This window comes from Chinchilla lanigera, unplaced genomic scaffold (assembly GCF_000276665.1).
Source record: "Chinchilla lanigera isolate Chin_1 unplaced genomic scaffold, ChiLan1.0 scaffold00063, whole genome shotgun sequence".
Classification (NCBI taxonomy): Eukaryota; Metazoa; Chordata; class Mammalia; order Rodentia; family Chinchillidae; genus Chinchilla; species Chinchilla lanigera.
In genome coordinates, this window is record NW_004955464.1 from 13,684,881 (window position 1) to 13,704,535 (window position 19,655).

At 46.1% G+C, this 19,655-nt stretch overlaps 1 protein-coding gene and 1 long non-coding RNA gene across 9 annotated transcripts in view; one reads left to right on the forward strand and one right to left on the reverse strand.

Moving 5' to 3' along the window:
• Rnf220 (ring finger protein 220) overlaps window positions 1-19,655 on the reverse strand; it is a 215,439-nt gene that overhangs the window by 105,053 nt on the left and 90,731 nt on the right. The window lies entirely within an intron of this gene.
• LOC102013267 lies at window positions 4,482-11,179 on the forward strand. 2 transcript variants are annotated; one of them, XR_263217.1, is made up of 3 exons: window positions 4,482-4,671; window positions 6,657-6,710; window positions 10,281-11,179. It is a non-coding gene; the product is annotated as an uncharacterized LOC102013267 (long non-coding RNA). The 2 variants fall into 2 exon arrangements; XR_001236689.1 differs by lacking the exon at window positions 10,281-11,179 and adding an exon at window positions 8,522-9,354.

The window sequence follows — 19,655 nt, forward strand, 5'->3', positions numbered from 1 at the left end:
TCTGCACCACTTGCTTCAACCTTCCAAAGCCTGCTCAAGGAGCCTCACTCAAGGCTCGCACCTCGCCATGGCCTCGTCACAAAGGAGTTTCCTGAGGGACGCTCGTGAAGGCACCTGGCCTGGGGAAGAGCTTCTACACATCCTGGCTTCTGCCTCTGTGCTGGTACTCACCACTGCCTTTAGAAACACCAGCAGTGAGTGCCAGGCTCTCGAGGAGCAGGGGAGGGAGTTGTGACTTTCTGCGGCCTCCTTGATCTTAGCCACCTCCTAAGGCACCCTTGTCCACCGCTGGCAACCACAGCCCAGGCTCTGGGATGGGAAACAGCAGGCCCCTCTGTTTCCTGTGCTAGAGTCTAAGAGCACCTCGTGGTGCCATGCTTCTTTGCCCTTTCTTCCTCCTCCCTGGCTGAGGAGAATTTTCAGTGCCTGCAGTGTGATCTCCCAGGAAGGCCTCTTCTGTGCTGCCTGCACCATGGCAGATCACCATCTCCCTGCAGCCCTGCTGTCACGAATGAGCTAAAGGGTGAAAGACACCAATTCTCAAAAGGGAGCCCACTGGGCCCTTTGCAACTTCCCACAGGGCGGTGAGTGAGGGTCAACTTACAATTACCTAGCAGCTGTAGCAGGAGGTGGCCGCAAATTGCCACCGTGCTCTGAGTTAACTTGAGAGGCCGGGGATGTATGTCTAACTACCACACTCACCATATGACCAAGAGTGGATCTACTAATTCATAAATTAATAGTGAACAAGGCAAGGACTATTAGTAACAAGCACTACCTACAAATTTTCTAGAGTCTGGGAGGCAGAGGCAGGAAGATCTCAGATTTGAGCCCAGCACAGTCAAATTGGCAAGACTTGGTCTCAAAATTAAAAAAAAAAATTAAAAAGTGCTGGGGATATTGCTCAGTGTGGTTCAACCACCAGTAATGGAACAAAAATTCCAAGAGGAAATGGCCTTCTGAGGAAGGGTACACCAGAGCCTCTCCTCACACAGGAGTGGTGATGAAGCCACTGCTCTGTACCACCATCTCTTCCCTGGGGCCAGAAAGCACTGCTCATCTTGCAGGAGAGGTAGTAACTGTCCCTGGTCATGTACAAGCTGGACAACCTAATAGCTCACCTTTTCCCCCCTTGGAATAATATCTCCACTTGAAGAGCTAATGCTCCTTGTTGTTTAAGTTCCCTATGCCTTTTGTCCAGATCAAACTCCAAGTGGCCAGAGAAGTGACCAGGCTTTAATGTGCCACAGAGATTAGGCTGAGGATCACACTTCTCCCTGATATACAGTTCCAAGCTGTAGGATCGGGTTATCATGATGGCACTGTAATGATGATGATGGTGACAGAGGAATGACCGCCTCACTATGAAACTTCAGAGTCCCCAAATGTAAGGAGAGAACCATAGGCTGGCCATGATTCCTGTTTCTAGGTCAGACTAAGTACCAGTACTTTGTCAGAGTCCCACAGGGTTTGGGGTTTATTTATTTTTTTATTTATTTATTTTTTTGGTTTTTCTCCGGTACCGGGAACTGAACTCACGACCTTGCACTTGCCAGGCAGGTGCTTTTGCCGCTGAGCTAAATCCCCAGCCCCAGGGTTTGGGGTTTAGATGCAATCACTGCTTGGGTTGATGAGACAAGAGTCAGGTGCACTCTCCCGCAGACCTTCAGTGGACCTTCTGTGTCGGGCACTACTCTCGTCAGGCTCGTCTCCTATGCCCTGCCCCTCAGTCTATGCCCTTGCAATGGCGCTTTGGGTCTGGTTCCTCTTAATGAGGAATACTTCTATCTCTCTGCTTCTGCTCATTCTGGTCCCTCTGGCTGGGATGCCCATCAACTTCCTCTACTCTTACCTCCTCCTAACCTGGGTCAGACATTATATCGTGTAGGGGCCTTTTCTGATAATCACCCCAAACATGACACGGGACCACTTATGTGCCCAAAGTGTCTTATACTCACCCCTCTCTCAGTATCAGTCAGTACCTTTTGAACCTCTTAAGGGCAGGTATCTTATTGTTTGTAGTTTCAGCTGCTTACAGAGAGCCTGGCACAGAGTAAGCACTGAATACATGCTTTTTCTTATTGCAGTTTGGGAGAACCAACGTGGAGAGGCTCGGGACTCACACCAGCATGCCAGTGGTCTAGAGCCTTCAGTGGACTTTGGGCATTGCTATAATTGGTGCCATAAGTGCCCTTCTAATGCCCACCTGCTAAAGGTTTAATCCTCAGCTTGGTGTTTTGAGAAGTAGTGAAAAATTGAAGAGGTGAGACCTATTGATAGCTCTTTCAGTCACTGGGGGTGTCTGATGGAAGGGCATCCTGGGACCCAAGCTCCTTCTTCTTCTTCTCTTTTACTCCCTGGTCACGAGATGAGCAGCTGTGCTCTACCACGCACTCCTTGCCATGATGTGCTGCCTCGCCACAGGCTCCAAAGAAACCACTGCTTCCAAAACTGAGCCAAAACACACAACCACTGCATTGTTACAGAACAGAAAGTTAACACAGGCCCCACCAAGACCAGTGGAGAGGGGGCAGCCCCAGTGATTGTGATATATAAAGCCCTTTGTTTCATTGGCATAGTTTTTTCTTCCTTTTTGTCTAGTCCTTGAAGAAGCAAGTGGAAGCTGACCAGGTCCCAGGACTGTCCCTTGTGACTGAGGCCTACAGAGCCAGCAGCTGCACTCCCATGCCACTGGGGCCTGGAGCTGCTTTTGCTGAAGTATTGCTGTCCAAGGTCTTCAAGGACCAGTCATGGAGGGCCTCGGAGGTCCCCCTGTTTTCGGCTGTCACCATTTGTAGCAGCTGTTAGTAGACAGCAAGAAGACTGCTGATGCCTGTTAAAGGATGGTTGTAGGGATTAAGTGGGATCACGAATGCAGTGCTCCTAACACAGCCTCAGTCACACAAGATCAAGTCATATCAAGAAAAAAAATTCACAGTAATTAAAAAAAAAAAGATCAAGTCATATCATCCTATTCCTCCTTCCTCCTCAAAAGGTATATTGTTATAATTAAAAAGAGAAGAAGAAAAAGCATGAGTTTTGAAATCAGAAAACAATTCTGCTTCTTATAGCTATTGATTCAACTTTGGGAAAATTGCTTACCTTTCTCAGCTTCGGCTTCCCTACCTATAAAATAGAAGTGATAGTGCCCACCCACAGTTTTAACAAGGAAAAAACATATCAATATCATAGCATGATAAAATAAATCAATATATGCACATATGTGGCACCTACCTCTGTCTGGTACATAGTAGGAGAGCAGTAAGTGTTAGTGGAAGACAACAACAATAAATGCAGAAGTCTGAAATTAGATATGAAAACTCAACAATGTAAGAACAAGATGAAAGAGACATGACTCAGCCAGGCAGGGGTTTTAGTCAGTAAGGTCCTTATGAGTCAGCAACTCGTGCGACATTCAGTAGCATTTGGAAGGCAAGAAGAGGCTCATCCTGCTCTGTACTGGCTTGGCACTTCTGGCTGGTGGGCACCATTCTTTGAGAATGCAAAACGATATTATATGTGAAGGTCTATTGTAAGCCATTTAGTTTTTGCCTATGTAAGACATTATTATGAACCATCAGTACCTAATAATAGCTGAGATAGTGATCAACTGTTCTAACTTCGAAGGGTAGGAAAGAGTACCGCCAGGGAGGGGGACTCAGCACCAGACTTGTAAAGACCAGACTTACCAAGGGCTGATAAAAGCAGAGAGTGCCAACTTCTTTATGTCCCCCATGAGGAAAGCCAAGAACAGTTGGGGAAGTTAAGCTAATTTAGGCCTATTATAAGATTCTGGTTCATTTTTTTTTTTTTTTCTGGTACCAGGAATTGAACTCATGACCTCACGCTTGCTAGGCGGGCACTGTGCCGCTGAGCTAAATCCCCAGCCCTGATTCTGGTTCTTTTTTTTTTTTTTTTTTTGGTTTTTCTCTGGTACCGGGAACCGAACTCATGACCTTGCGCTTGCCAGGCAGGCGCTTTGCTGCTGAGCTAAATCCCCAGCCCCGATTCTGGTTCATTTTAAGAAAGTATTTAACAATGAGAGGATGCCCGAGGAAGGACTGCTTTGAAGAGAGATGGGCTTACTCCATAAGAAGTATCCAAACAGACTAGATAATTGGTCCTAGTAGAGAGAATTCAAACACGGAGAATAGGGTCAGATAATCTTTTGGGGGGATTGAGTGCATGCTTCACGCATGCTAGGCAAACATTCTACCATTGAGCTACATCTCCAGTCCCTGGATAATCTTTGAGGGCTCTTCTGTTGGGAAATGCTATGGCTATCGGGGCTCTCTCCCTCCAATTCTGTCATACTGGAAGGCAAGAGTCAGAAATCCTTAGTGTAATCACTCACTGAACAGTCATTAAACATTAGCTGCTAGGTGCTCAGAAAATAAGCAAAAGAGAAGAAAAGACTTTGGCCTCTGAGGACTTACAGTCTCACGGGGTTAACTGCTTTGACAGAGGTCCCGCAAGTGCTTTGGGCCACGTCAGCAAGAACAACTAAATGCTTGCAACAAGGGGATTCTCACCAGGGAGGTGACACTGAGTTGGGTTTTGAGGAAATCCTCTTACTACATGGAAAAGGGAAATAAAAGGACAACAGGTGGAAGGACTAGGTGTGCACAGCCTTGGAATCATGCAGAAGCAGGATGTGCCCGCGAAGACGAGGTATGTGGGAAATGAGCCTGAGGAAATAGTTTGGGGCTGGACTGTGAAGTGTTTAGTGCAGCTTACTGAGGACCCTGAATTTGGCTTGAAGATTACATGAAGCATGGGAGAAATCTCAGGGGAGGGACCCAGTCACATCTGTGTTTTCAGAAGATCACAGGCAGGAGGTGTGAGGGAGGATTGGAATAGAATGAGATCAGCAGAGTAGAAGGACAGCATTACAGGATAAATGATGATTATATAATCAAATTATTTTTCCTAAATAACATTTTTACTGCTTATAAAACTAATAGAACTATAATCCCAGCACTTAGGAGGCTGAGGCAGGAGGATCACTGTGAGTTCAAGGCCAGTCTGGGCTACAAAGTGAGTTTAAGACCAGCCTGAACTCTGCAGTGAGGCCCTGTCTCAAAAAGACAAGACAAAAACAAAACAAAACAAAACAAAATCTAATAAATATCCCTTGTACATAAGTTAGAAAACCAAGAAAACTCTAAAGAAATGAAGTGACTATAATTCCACTATTAATATATCAGTGCAATTCCTTTTTATCTGTGCATAGTTTTTTTCTTAACATGATTTAAGGATTTCTGCTAAAATAGTCTTCAAAAACATGATTTATTCTTTAAAACATGATTGTGGTTGCACATAAGATCATGCTATAATTTATTTAATCTTTCCCCTCTTGTCAAACATTTAGGCTGTTTTCAGATTGTCCTCGCTGTAAATAATACTGAAATGATTATCCTTATGCATAAATCTTTGACCACATTTCCAATTATTTTTTTTTTAGAATAGATTCCAAGAAGGGAATTACTAAAATAAAGGACATGAATATTTTAAACCTTTTGCTACATTTTACAAAACTGCTTCTTAGGAAGGTTATATTAATATATGTTTTTACTAATAGTATGTAAAAATGCCTGCACAACTCTCCCCTGATTAACACTGAATTTAAAAAAACATTAAAGTTGCCAATTAGCATAGACAAAAATATTCTCATTTATTTTATTTGTACCACTTATATTAATTTAAAGATTTTCATATTTCTTTTATAAACTGCAGGCTCATGCCTTACTCTATTTTATATTGCCATTAGTACCTTTTATTGATTTGTAAAAACTCTTTATGTATTAAGGATATAAAATGTTCTACTATATTTACCGCACATCTTTGTTTCTCAGGCAGCACTTACCTTTTAGTTTGCTTATGGCAGCATTTTCGTTGTTGTTGTATAGTACTTTAACATTTTTAGTGACTTCTTCATTTGTGTTTATGCTAAGAAAGGGGCCCCTCTTTCATTCATTCATTTTTAAAAATTTCTTTCTTTTTCTTTCTTTCTCTCTCTCTCTTTCCTCTGTAGCAGTGACAAAGTTTATTGAAAAAGTAAAAGCAAAGAGTGAGAAACAGGTTCTGTGCAGCGAGCTTGGGCTGAATAAAAGGACACCCTGGACAGAGCAGGGCGGACTGCTGTGAGGAAAGTTAGGAGTACCAAAAAGCCATTTTCGAACCAGAAGCATCTCCATATCTAAAACAGAGCTGGCTATGGCTCTGTGATTTGTATTTAACTTTCTGAAAAAACTTACTGAACTAGTTTATCAGTAAGGAGAAAGAAGATAGAGGCAGTATTGGACTTGCAAGCTTAGACTAAAAGAATATTTAAAGGAAGCTGGGTGTGGTGGTGCACGGCTATAATCTCAACACTCGGGAGGCTGAGGCAGGAGGATCACTGCAAGTTCGAGGCCAGCCTGGGTTACAAAGTGTACTTGAGGCCAGCCTGAACTGCATAGTGAGACCCTGTTTCAAAAAAGAAAAAAACAAAACAAAACAAGAATAAAGGAGAAATCTGAGGCTGTTTGAAAGCAGAAGGAAAGGCACTGGTAAGAAGAGGGAAACTGGAAGCGCATCTGCAATTTATCTGGACGTGGGTATAAGGCAAGAGACCTCTACTCTTCCCATCTCTCATGATTTTACTTCATTTTTAGGTGATGAGGACAGATGAAGGGGAAGGAGAGAGGGGATGACCGTGGTCAAGCCAGGTTTGTGTTTCTGTTTGGTTGGGCGGTACTTGGGGATCATTAGAGCTGTAGGCTTGGTGAAATAATGATGTCAGTTTTGAATATGTGAAGTTCAAAGTGCTTTGCAAGGGTTCACAGGGAGATATGGAGCCGGAATACAGGCATGGAGCTTGGGAGGGAGGTTGGGGCGCAAGCCGGAGACACGCAGTCATCAGTGTTTAGAGGGCGGTGGAACCACAGGCAGGATGGACAGAGAAGTAAAGTTATCTGGGCAGCAGCAGCACTGCAGCTGGGAACAGGAACGAAAAGCGGTAGAGAGACCTGAAGAAAGGAATGGAAAAGCTAAGAAAACAGGATCTGAAATAGGGAAACGTGATCAAGCTATCGGTGAAGCAGTGCGATAGAACATGCTCTGCAATGGGCCGTGTGGGTAGGAGGTGACGAGTGAAGGCACTCCGAGTAAGGCTGCTCAGAACAAGCTTAGCAGTGAGGAGAGGGCGGAAGCTGGGGCAGGAATGGGCCTGCAGGTTAAGATTCACAGAAGGTTTCAAGGGGCAGATCTCAGGGTATATGAAGGCAGAGAAAGTAACACTGGTGGGAAGAGAGAGATTTAAAATACAAGAGATGGTTTCAAGAAGTGATGGGCACAGGGGGCAGGATGAGAACTGTCCAGGTGTAAGGCAGCGAACATGACCGCCAGGGCCAAGGATAGGTTGAGGAGGGAAGCCCTGAGCCTGTTGGCCTCAATTTCCTCTGAAATGCAGGAAATGAAGGTGTCCATCAGGAATGAGGTAAAGAGAGGCAGAGGAGATGTTTATTTATTTTTATTTATTTATTTTTTTTGGTTTTTCTCCAGTACCGGGAACCGAACTCACGACCTTGCACTTGCCAGGCAGGCGCTTTGCCGCTGAGCTAAATCCCCAGCCCCGAGATGTTTATTTTTTAAGAGGGCAAGGTTCAAAACAGGTGTTACAAGAAACAGGAAAGAGAAGAGCTGATGGGCCAGAGGAAAGGACAGGCCTGGCTAAAATTGACACTAGTCTGGAATGGTGATGTGAATTTCTCAGTCACCCATCACAGGCCAGAGCAGAGGAGAAAGCAAATATTTATATGGATTCGGGATCTGAGGTGGGCAAATAGGTGGGATGGAAAGGCAAAAGGGTAAGGCAACTGCACGGAGAAACTCTTTAAGTGGATTGATCAAAGGGTGAAGGTTGAGTAAGAAAGGAGGTGAAGCTGGAGGGGATGATGAGTCAGTTAGATTAGGAATGGCCCAGAGAGGTAAGGCTTAAGTGAGGTCAGGAACCAGATTCAGTGGGAGTAAGAAGGTAGGATGGGGTGAGGCTAGAAGGCTCTGACTAGGAAGTGAGAGTCCTAAGTTGAGGAACTTCTTGGAGAGGATTAGTTTCTGTCCAGGGTGTGGGGTTGTATCCCTACAGACTTCGCTGGAGGGGTGAAGGATGCTGGAACAGGGGAGTCCAGGATCTGCATGGTCCACATGGATGCTGAAGTTTCTGGGATGAAGGCAGGAATAGGGGGAAGCGGGGCGGGTCACTGAGCCAGGTGCTGAACAGAGGGGTGATGTCATCAGCAGATGACAGTGTCAGGAAGGTGGAGAGGCTCACACAGCTTCAAAAGAGTAGGGATGCTGCCTGCGAGTGTCATGGGAGGGTCTGTGCAGACAGAGAGTTGTCAGCAAAGTGCCTTCCTATGTCAGCAGTGGGGTGAACGGCGTGGGGTGCAGTCCGGCTGGTCCAGATGAGGTAGCGGTTTCAAGGCCCCATGAATTTTTTTGTTTGTGGGTTGGTTGTTTCAATCAACTATTCATTCAGAAAGGATTTGATGAGATGCGTCTCCTGTGCCCCGAGCCCTGGGCGAAGTGTGCTGGTTGCCACCTTCCAGAGGAGTGCGCAGCGGCCCGCAGCCTGTCCCCTCCCTGCCATGAGCCGCCCCACTCCCCTCTCAGCAAGCGCCCACACCAAAGTCCTGCACCAACACCAGGCAGGCCTGACACGCCGATGACCAGTAGGGGATCTTCTTGTTACAGCTTTTTCCCCAGAGATAAATAGGCCACAGTAAAAAAGATTGCTACATCCTTTCAATAAAGATTTTTTTTCTTTTCTAGACAGCTTGAGAAATGTTTTAAAAGCTTCTCACATTTCCAGTGAAACCCACAGAGAAGAATTTTGCTTGTTATCAGCCCTGGAAGCCTCTGATAGACGGGTGACATTTTTTTTTTCTTTTTCTTTCTCTTTTTCTTTTTTCCTTTTTTTCGCCAGCTGAAGAGAGAGTCACAGTGTGTTTTATAACTGGCTCTCTGCATTTCAAAAGCTCAACGAGGGCTCTCTGCTAACCCCGATAAGCCTTGGGCTCTTAGCGTCTTAAATACCTCTGACAAGCTATACATTACAGCGCTAATAATTTGCCAAATTTGCGCCCATAATATGATATCTGTAAAACGTCAAGGGCAGTAATGCGATTAGCGGTCTCAAATGAAATATCGAACATTCAGCGTTTAGGTCCTGAATAGGGGGAGAAAGGAAAGGAAATCAATTTCAAAAGCAGGAGGGAAAAAGGCGATAAGCGTGTAATAAAAATAGAGAGAGACAGAGGAGAGATGCTGAGGAAGAGACGGCGAGCAAGACAGGGGAAGAGATACACCCGACCCGCATTCATTTTTTTAGGCAGGTAAGAGATGTAAAAAAAACTTTACAAATTAGTTCGAATACAAAGCTGGGGGTAACATTTGGTCGCCACAGCAACCAGGGTGGGGGGGGCTGGGAGCGGAGGAAGGGGCTGGCCCAGCTTGGGACGCCTTTCTCTCTGCCCCCACAGCCGTGTCCATAAAACACAGGAAGCTGAATTACAAGGGGCCGAGGGTGGGCTCCCCCCCACCCCAGTTGGGAGAGTCGTAATGGACTAATTATCTGGCCAGCAGAGGCGGCGGCGGCAGTCCGAAGCAGTGAGGGCCCGGCTGTCACATACCAGGCTCTAGACTAAATAACAACACCTCACACCTGCAGCTTTACGAGCCCTGGCCGGGAGCAGCGAGCAAGCGCCCCCGCCCGCCCGCAGGCTTCTCCCCTGCACTTGGCCGTCGGGCCGCTGCCGGGCACAGGTGAGGGGCGCCCAGCCGCCCCTCCCAAGCCACAGCCCGCTGCTGAGTGCCCGCGACCTGCAGGTGTGTCTACACATGTGCCCCCAAGTAATTCTCCAGAGCTGTCGCAAGGCCAGGGGCTCTGCCATGAGAGCACCCCGGCCAGATGCCCTCGCCACAGGCTGGTCTGCACCTGCAGAGCGCGGCCCCGACCGGCCGGGGACTGTCTAGGCTGGGACTGTGTGGGTTGTGCGGGCAGAGATCACCAAGGGGGCCCTCTCGGGCCTTGAGGGATGCAGCGAGGCCAGGAGCCCCCCAGAACCCCTCTGCGCATGGCTTTGCTTTCTCCTTTGACACCATTCCCTAATACCATGCTTCCCTAACACCACACTTCGCAGGGTGAAGTAGTTCTTTTGAAACGCGGTGGGCCTGCCCTTTCTGCACTGCCTGTTCTTGGAAGTGACCCCTTAACCCTGAACCTCCTTCACTTGCAGACAGATGAGACAGAGCTGTGCCAGAAGAAGAAAGAAAACGATGATGGACACAGAAGCCTGGGCCTTAGCCAGGGGATGGCAGCCAGGAAGAGTGGCCCCTCTTTCCCCACTCAACCCAGTGCCCTCCAGGCCCAGCCCTCTAGCCCCGTGGCCTCCCTACAGCTGGAAGTCCCCCTCCCCAGGCTGCTCACCTAGGCAAGGGAGGGCAAAAGGTGGTGCATGGTCTCTGGTGGGGAGAAAGCAAGCAGGCTGCCTGGGGCCTGTCCCCGACCCTTCCCCAGGGCAGCCTGGAATGGCCATTACAGGGCCACTTCTTGCGGCACCACGAGCCATTAAAGCAGGAGAGCTCAGGGAGCCATCATCCCAGCACAGATGACTTCCCCAGATGTGGCAGCGGGCAGGATGTGGAAGCCCCCAGCCCCAACTCGACAGACAAAACATTCCCGCACTAACCATCCTCAGAAACCCCAGAGCCCAGAGCCCCTCTTACAGATGCTTTCTAGACCATTTAGCAGGAGGCAGTGTTTATTTTTGAACATATGTTCTTCCCCATCGCTCCCTTTCCTTCTCCCTTCCTGGTCCTTCCATACCCAAAGCTACCCACCGGATGGGCTGCTGTGGTCATTACTGCCGAGTTCCAAGGCCAGCATGGGTACATGCTTTGTTTTGGCTTTGTTGAGTGCCTAAGTGTGTGCATGCAGTCACGGCTGCACACGCATGCATACACACTCCTACTTGCCCAAGCCTCCATTTGTGGATGGCCGGCTTTCAGAGGTTGTCTAAGTTTGTGAGCAAATCCTAAACCAAGCCATGTGTTTCTTCTTTTCCAAAATGTGTACCTGAATCAGAGATGGTTCCCAGGCATTACATACCTATTTGGAGGGTGAGCTCAGGCATAGAAGGTCCTTTCCCAGGAGGGAAATTCTTGGCTTAGACCTGGGACCAAGTTCTGTTTGCTTCTCCCTGTCTATGCATAGAGCCCAACACTGTGCTGTGTTCAGTTATTGCCAACCCTCCTCCACTAGAGTCTTTCTTTTCTTCAGTAAAAGAGAAGCCTTCCTTAATTCAAATAGCCTAGCGTTCTAATGGATGTGGAACTTACACTTACTGGGTGTCTATTGTGTGCCAGGCACCATATTAGGTATTTTGTATATTGTTTTGTTTAGCTTTCAGAACTCTGGGTATTATTGTTTCTATTTTATAGCTAGGAACAGAGGCTTTGAGAAGTGAAGTGATTTGGCCAATTCAGCTAGCAAGTGCTAGGGTTGGAATTCAAACTCATGTCTATCTGACTCAGAAATCCCATGATTTTCCCATTATGTGATGAAGTTTCCCATCTGGAAATGTTTGGAAATCGTTGTCACAGTCCTTCCTAAAGAGTGGCCCTCAGAAAGGAATACAACACCCTAGAACTGATCTGGCCAGGGCAGAGTAGAGGCAAGATTTTCTATAGTGAATCCTAAGGTTACAGCCATTTTACTTTGTTGTTTCATGCTCAGATTTTCTCAGATACCACATCTCACCCTTACTATGTTCCCAGATAGATCAGTCCGTGATGCTTGGTCTTTCTCCCAGAATGCCCACCCTCTCATTTATCTACCTGCTCGTTCATTCATTCACTCTTTCATCCACTCAGTAGATGGGAATTTCTCAGTGTTTCCTGTATATCCCAGGTACAATCTAGGCACGGGGGCAGAGATACCCTGATAAGCACAGACAGGTTTCTTCACACATGCCTGGCGTGGTGGGGACGATGAGCACTCCCTGAGTAATGGTAGAGCAATCCTGGTTGCTACCAGAGGAGATGTGACTGCAGGAAAGTCAGGGAGGGCCTACTAAGAGTAAGGATAGAGCTGAGATTTACCAAAAACCACACCTCTCACCCCAGCTCCTGTCCCTCAGCCCCTGACCCCGGACTTGGCCTAGCAAATGCCAGCAGTCTTTCAGTCAGTGTGTATGTCACTTTTCCTACCTGATGTCTGGACCAGGCTAGGTCTCCACTGCACTCTTTTTCCTCTAGAGAATTTCATTTCCATTTGGTTACTTGTTCAGAGTCTGTAATCCTGATAAATTATAAACTCCCTGAGGGCAAAGAATGTGTCTCCTTAGTGTTGAGACAGTACTCCGCATGGACTTGATATGCAAGAGATGATTGCTGAATGGATCACCTTGCTTTCCTATCATGTACTGGTGCAGCTGCAGTTTTAGACCCATGCACAGAAATTTACATTTATTAAATTTCATAGTATTAGACCATCCCAGTTTACGTTATTCTAATAGGTTCCAATCTATTATTCATTGAGTATCTATTGTTTGCCATGACTCCTACCTTGATGTCAAGGGTATCAGGAACCTTGGATTAGACCTTGAGGATGGTTTAGTCTAGTTTAGAAGACAGGTGAAAGAACCACAATTATAATGGGGTTGTTGTGTTCAGTGTGATATGTAGCCCAGAGAACAGAACTGTTAAGTCTGTCTGGGGGAAGAGGAAAAAGGAAGGCTTGACTTTAAAGTTGTACTTTAAGATTGATAAGAGGCAAGACTTAAATGTGTCAGTTCAAAGAAGCAGGCAGCCACGGGGTAGATGAGGTAAATCGCCAGGAGTTCAGTTGTTCCACAAAGATCAGAATTGAGTCTCCTGTAATAGTTTCTTATAGGCAGTCAGACAGACAGTCAGACAGTCAGACAAACAGATAGACAGACCGACTGACCAATCAACAGACACACACACACACATATTGCTGGGCCTCAGTATTTCTTACTATATTATTTTTTTCCAATCTGAGGAATGCTTTCTTGACAGAAAATATGGTGTCTTCTGGTCATATTTATGCTGACTCATTTTTCACAGAAGCCAAGAGTTATGTTTAATATATGGACCTAATCATGTCCCCACCACTAGCATATTCCCAATCAGAACCTTGCAGTGCTTACCAGGCGCCCTCCAGAAGTTGCTCTACTCTATTCTGGCAAATATAGCTCTTAACAATTTGGCCCAACGTTACGATTCCAACTCCACTTTCTCTTCACTTTCCCTCCTTACACCTTCTGTGAACCACAGTGACTTACTAACACCTGAGCTTGATTTTGGCACTGTCTATTCTCTGTGTGGAGAGACAGAGGGGAAGGATGTCAAGGAGGCTCCCAACCTGGGTCTCTTACCAGCCTGCATAGAGCACCCTGCTTCCGGCACTACCGTTCCCACTGCACGGCACTATTTATAGGTTTCTGAACACTTCTTTCGTTTCCTGCTGGGCTTTTGCACACTACTTCCTGTGCTTGGAACACCCTTTCTCTGGCTTTGACTCAGACTGGCACCTACATCCTCATTCTGCAGGATGCAATCGAGGTGTTACTTTCTCTAGGAAGTCTCACTGCCTCTACTTCGAAAGCCCCACAGCACCCTGTGCTGACTTTGATAACGGCACTAAGCATTCTGCATTTTAATATCTGCTTTCTTACCCATTTTCCTTTCTTGCCTTTGATTTGTTGTCGTATGTTCAGTGCGTAGCATAGTGCTTGACATGTACTAAGTTTTAAATAGCTATTTGTTGATTAAATTAATGATTAAATAAAAATAACTGAATGAACAAACTTCTCACTGTGTTAAAAACACAGCAGGCTAGTTGATGACTGTGTCTTTCTCTGCATGTCCTTCCCAAGCTAAATCTTCATTTCCCTTCACCCCTCCCTACTCTGTCAAGTCTGCTCTTGCAGCCCCTCTGCCCCTCAGTGCCTCTGCCACTGATTTGCAGGAGGAGCCCAAGAGTTTCTCCTGGCTCATTTGAGTTCTCCGTTATTATTTATTGAACACCTGCTTTGTGCCAGGCACTTGACCAACAGTGAGAACATGGCCTTCCATCTTCAAGGAGTTCACTTTTCTTTTTGAGACAGGGTTTCACTATGCAGTTCAGGTTGGCCTTGAACTCACTATGTAGCACAGGCTGGCCTTAAACTCATGGTAATCCTCCTGCCTCAGCCTCCCAAGTGCTGGGACTACAGGTGTGCACCACCATGCCCAGCAGGATTAAGTTTTTGAAGGCTCTCTGTCCTTTCTCTGGAACAAACTCCAGGCCTGCCACACAGCACCTCACAATGCATGATAGATTTCACCCATCTGAAGAGAGTACAGTGAAGAGGAAAGAACACGGTCTCTGATAGCAGGAAGGGGAGGGTTTAACTTGAAGTGCTTCTGTATTCTGAAGAGTAGAATTTCACTTAGTACTGCTTTTAACAAATATATGTGACCTACTAAAATAGAACACGCAAATGCATCCTGTGGGTTGGTGCCATGCGATGTTTTGATATTTCAGTAGGGAGCAAGAGCCATAGAGTTGTCTCTTGGTATTCTCAGGAGATGGCTCCAGACCCCTGCAGATACCAACATCTCATCCCTGCATATGGTCAAGTCCTTTATACAAAATAGCATAGTATTTGCACAGAACCTATATGTGTCCTCCCTTACACTTAAATCATTTCTAGGTTACTCATAGCACAATGTAAATAGTTACTGTACTGCATTGTTTAGGGAATAATAACAAGAAAAATGTTTGTGGGTGTTCAGAACAGATGCAATTGTTTAAGAAAATATTTTTGATGTGCATTTGGTTGAACCTGCAGATGTGGAGCCTGCAGATCATGAGGGTGTTGCCCTCACACAGCTTACACTTAGCGGAGGAGACAGACGTTAAACAGCTAAACGTACACTCAGATGTATACCACAGTTTCCTACAGGGACTGGGAAGTGTTCTTTGAAGAAATGGCACTTGAGCTAGGACCCAAAGGTTGAGAAGGAACCAACCATGCAAGGAAGTGGGGGTTGGCGGTGGACTGAGTAAGACGCAAAGACCCCCAAGGTGAAGCGAGGGTCAGGTTAAATAGGAGCAGGTATTTGCCAAATTAAGGGTTATGGGCTTGACTCCAGAGGTCACGCATCTTAACAAGACTCTTAGGCTGCAGGTGGAGAGGCTGGAATGGGAGGTGGCAAGAACAGAAAAAGGAAATCAGAAGACTCTTCCAGCAGTGACGGATGGTAGATGATGGTGGCCTCATGGAGGGTGGGGCAGAGAAGCGGAGAAATGAATGCATTTGAGATCTGCTGTGGTGCACTGACTGTGGGGCTGAGGAAGAGGGAAAGGTCGGGCAGTGATGGCAGCTTTTGGGCTAGAGCAGGTTGGGGAATTGCTACGGTGAGTGGAAAAGGAGCAGGGTGGTGGGAAGGTGCTTAGCAATGTTTTGAACTGGTTAACTCAGAGTGTCTGTGGGAGATCCAAGCTGGTGGTAAATAGGTAATGGTCGCTTCAAAGAGAGGTCTGAGATAGAATCAGAGTGGGAATGGGAGACAAGCAATGAGGAAAATTTAAAGTTAGGGTAAAGAAATTCATTTACGTCTCTGAACCATGTTTTCTTAATTTATGAATTGGAAATAATGGCATTAAATGAGATTGTAGATCTACTCGGTACATAACAGACATTCAATAAATATTGCTTTCTTTTCTCTCTCTTCTTCCTTCTCTATATTTTATTCTCATACTCTTTTTTTAGTGTCTCCTCAAGCGCTTTTCTTTTTCTCACTTTTTTTCCTTGTGGGGAAAAGTTTAGTAGGGATTAAACCCAGGGCCTTCACACTAAGCAATTTCCTCAGTCCTTTATTTTTTACTTTGAGACTGGGTCTCCTAAGTTGTTGTTGCCCCGGCTGGGTTTGAACTTGTGATACTCCTGTCTCAGCCTTCCAGAGGGCTGGGATTACAGGTGTGTGCACCACCATGCTTGGCCTTCATGATCCTGGTACGTTGCCCACAACTGTCACAGAAATGAGGAAGGCAACTTTCTTAGGCGTTGCTAAACATATTAAGGAACGAAGGCCAGGATTAGTTGACTTAAATCCCATGAATTCAACAGTCACATGGCACCCTCGGCTTGAACTCCCTCACGCATCCTGTCACGTTCTCTCTGTGTGGCAGACTCCTCCTCAAAGATTCATTCCAAGCTTTACCAACTCTGGGAAGCCTTCTCTGAGATCCCTGCTGACTGAGAAACTTACTTCTTTTAGGAGACGCTGCACCTTATATTTGTCTTAGCACTTATCATAATATATTAAAATTTTCTCTTGGCTGGCCCATCTCTGTAGACTAGGCATTCCTTTAATGCAGGAACTGTTTCTAACCTATGTATCTCCGGCACTTAACTTAAATGAGGTTGTCTGTTTAAAAACATGTCACATCACCTCTAAGTCTAGGAGATTCCATATTTTAGGCAATAAGTTTAGATGATGAAAAAGCAAATGCCATCCACAGCTCCTTTGCTATCCTTTTAGCAGGTATGGTGGAGCAGCTAAGATCACATCAGAAGGAGACAGCTCTGAAGATTTTAGCGTCTCATCTGAGATCAACAGCAATGGCATGCCAGGTGACACCCAGAGGCACCTGTAGCCAAGTGCAAGGGCTGTATTTTAGGAAAATGCATGTAATTTACAATATTAGCATCCTACACAGAGGTAATGTGTGAGGACAAGGTTATCATCAGCATACTAAATATCAACAAAGGGAAATTCTCTAAGCTTCAGCTATTTCTCTAGACTCTCAGAGTTGAGAGAACCGTGGAATTGCAAAGAGTATACTCTCAATCCATATGATTTTGTGGATGAAATATCAGCCATTTTCTTTTCTTTATTTCCACTCAATACAACATATAAAGGGAAATGGCTCAAATTAAATTGTAGGTCTGAAGGGCCTTGACCAAGGCTCATGCTTGGAATACAGTATTCCTTAAATGTTGGCACCAAAAAATTGTTCTGAAATTCTAAATGCTTCTGTGTATAAGGATCTATGTTCTGACCATAAGCGATCAATTCTTCCTGTCCACTCCTGCAGCAATATGTCCAATGGGTCGCTTACATGTCATCTACCACTTTGCATGAGCACAGTACTTAGCATATTAACTATACCTGTACAGTGCATGAACTGTCTACTCAATTGTACTGACCTTGGATTGGTTGATCTTAGTATCCACTACAGCTCTAGCATTTCCATTTGATCCTAGACACTGCTGCCTGTCTCTACTCCCCAAAACATCCACTTAGTTTTCTGGCTTCCCTAGTGATCTCGGAATCCGTAGCCTGAGATTTTCTTCAACAGTGAGTTAGGATGGAAGACACAAGATGTGGACCCGATCCCTATGGCCAGCTCCTGTACACCCTCAGTCTACACCCACCTCCTGGACTTGCCTTTCACAGCTGATTTCCATCTTCATACAAACTCCCTGGCAGAGTCTTTGCTGGAGCTTTCCTTTCTGTGTTTGCTCTGCACGACTGACCTATTCCTGAGGGCTAGCTCCTGCCCAGCCAAGCTCCAGCCCTTCATTCCTGACCTCAAACTCCACCTCCCATGCTGAACACAACAATCTGTGCAACCAGAGTGTTCGAGGTTCTGGAAGAGGGTACACATGCAACCAGTAAACACAGACTTTGAAACCTCTAACACCACTCCACAATTTGAGGTCCTTCCCCTTGAGCTCATGTGAAGAAAACATTCAGTTTAGTTTCACTCATGGGTCTTGTTATTACATTGGTGAAAGACAACATCTTTTTTAAACATCTAAAAAAATAGGTTGGGTGTGGTGGTGCACACCTATAATCCCAGCACTAGGGAGGCTGAGGCAGGAGGATCACTGTGAGTTTGAGGCCAGTCTGAGTTACATAGTGAGTTCAAGGCCAGCCCAAACTACATAGTGAGACCTTGTCTCCAAAAGAACAAAATCAATCAATCAATCAATCAATCAAAGAGTTCAAAAATTAAAAATCTGAGAAATAGACTGCCAGCTTGGGTCTGTACATGATGCCCAAGTGCCAGGTAAGAGGGGGACCTGCGGCACCCCTAGCATCCCCAGTGGAAGTGTTTCTCCACTGGAAACAGCTGTTAGCATTGAGGAAGAAGTGGGGTTTGACTGCGGAGCCTCCGGCGACGTCCACCATGGAGCAAGTCTTTACTGCCTCAAACCAGGGAAGAACACTCACTACTGCAGTTTCACTGCCACCTCTGAAGTCCTTCTGGGAGGCCACATTCAATAAGCAGTGAAGAATCTATTATCTGGGTGTCCTAGTACCTGGATAAAAGCCTGATATCTCAGCATGTTATCCTCAGGAAGGCATGATTGTCCAACACAGCTGCTCTCCCAGTATCATTCCTTATTTTAGGCCACTCACTTCACACATCACCGAAAGGCTGCTGTGTGCTGGGCACCAGGCCGAGGGCTGGGATGGGGGCACTGAGCAAGAGGCACAGGCGCCGCGCTGAGAGGGCTCACAGAGCGGAGTGGGAGTCAGCCACCAACAGACAGAATTGCCCAAGCTGTTGCTTAGTTATATGTAGGATTAAGTGCTACAGGGATAAATACAAGATGTCATTTGGCTATACATTGAGCCCCAATAGTCCTGCTGTGCTGAAGCTATGAAGGGTGGCCTAACATATAACTCAAGTGGCCCTTTTCTCCCCCTCCTTCTCTTAGGCTTTTTCTATTTCCTAAAGAGAAATTTCCAAAGCTAGCCAAGGCCTCCATTTGAGGAAGGGAGGAAAGTAGAAGGTATTGACGATGTGGGCATAGGACACGCACACCTGGGCAGGCAGATGCATGGGTGTGTGTGGGTACATGTGCACACAATCACACGCATGCACACACATACACACCGCGGAGGATGACCCATGAAATATGCCCTGGGGGAAGAAGAGGAAGAAAAAAACTGAAATCCAAACAGTCTTTTTCACCCCGAAAACATATAATTTTGTGTAAATTTTTACTTTAAACATCTCTCTTTTCCTGAGCTGTGATATGGGCCCTGTCAAAGCCAGGGCCAATTACTGCCATTAGGTTCCCATCATGTCACCGCTTCTCCCCCCGTCTGGAAGGCCCGCGCCTCACAGGCCTATAATCTGCACTCACTTTCACTCCATCACTTTCAGAAGGAACAAAATTGTTTTGTGTGTTTTTTTTAAAAGGGCCTTTATTTGGCCCCTGTCAACTCTGAAAAGAAGAGAGAGAAAAAGAGAGAGGGGGAGAGAGAAAAGAGGAGAAAGAAAGATTGTTTAAGTGTTTAACCATGAGATTGCCAACAGGAAGTACGAGGGAGTCAGCCCAGCTTGTTCAAGGGCCAAGGCCTAGGTTTAGGGAGGCTTGGAACACTTAAACCCTGAGCCTTGCACTTGCCCCCCTTGGGGGCAGTTCTTTCTGCCCCTAGCAGAGTTATCACAGACTCATCTCACAGCCTTGGACGAATCTTATGAAGACATCATCAAAGAACAACTATGGGTTGCCACACCAGCTGCTGAGAATGTCTGTTACAGGCCAAAAGGTAGGGTGCCCTTTTTGGTCTCCAAACTC